Here is a 1245-nt window from a genome sequence, read left to right on the forward strand (position 1 = left end):
GGGATATGCGCGTATATTTATACACCTTTTTTCCACCATAATGAGGTAAAATGTCATTATGGTGTGACGTGAGCGTTAGACGCAAGCGTCGTAGCCTTGTGTGAATTTTCTATTTGTTTTTGTTGTTTTAAGAAAATTCATACAAGAGATATGACGAGTGTAATACATACATATTTTATTTTAGCCTGAGAGGCTGTATTTTATTGAGCGTTGGAGACTGGCCGGAGCTAGTCATGAAATTTCCAGTTTTCGTGTTGAGTGTTTTGAGCTGTCGCATGCAGCATATTTTTCTATGAAAAAGTAAAATTGGGAAAGCATAAAGAATTATTTCATTTATTTTATTTTTGTCTACTCACTCTAACGTGTTCAAATGTTTCCCCTGGGCCCTTCGTTTTTAAATGCTCAATCTGCAGAGTTCGGGTTGGACCTAGTAGCAGACGAGGCATAGTCACCCGCATTTCCACCACTTTTCATCAGTAGGTTACCTGTTTAACTTACCTGTGGTTTCTTTTTCCGCTAGTGTTTAGTAGCTCTGAATACTTGGGTTTAATGTATATTATTTCGGTTGTGGGTGAAGACTTGTTGACGTCTTAGAATATTTGTTGGAGGATTTATGTTATCTTTTGGATAATTACATTTGATGTTTGGATAATGTTGTGTTGTTGGTGGTAGTTGTATTTGGGGAGCACGTAGGCTCCAGGAGTTAAGGTTAGATTAAAATTTTTGGAAGTGTTTGCAGGTTTTTCCTTAGGAAGGGTTGTCTATTTTCAAGGGAGGTTATGCCGATTTTTCGGTAATATCTTTCTTGGAGGTGGCCCCCGCACGTTTTACTCCGGGTTTCAGGGTGAAATTCGGGGTGGGTTGTGTCATTCGGCCACCTCCGGTAAAGAATTTTTCAAACAATTTTCCAGCTTTCGAAGTTCATTATTTTGAAGATTTCTAGGTAAGTTTAAGGTAAAATTTCAAGTTACTTCAATTCATATAACTCAGGGAAATTCTCTCCCATCTTTTACTCATTCTCTTTGTTAAAATCCGAAACTAATAGCGTTCGCAGGTGTGGATTGTGTGGTATCATGAATCTATGTATTTGGGTTGTGTTGTATCAATTTGTAGGACAAATAAGTTGTTACAAGTTAGTAACATAATAAAGCATCGAAATTGGTGATCATATTTAGGTCTCAAGCTAATTGCTTGAATTTGTTTTGTTTGCAGAGAAATGGATAATGCTCAAATCACCGCTAGGTT

This window comes from Fragaria vesca, linkage group LG6 (assembly GCF_000184155.1).
Source record: "Fragaria vesca subsp. vesca linkage group LG6, FraVesHawaii_1.0, whole genome shotgun sequence".
Taxonomy (NCBI): domain Eukaryota; kingdom Viridiplantae; phylum Streptophyta; class Magnoliopsida; order Rosales; family Rosaceae; genus Fragaria; species Fragaria vesca.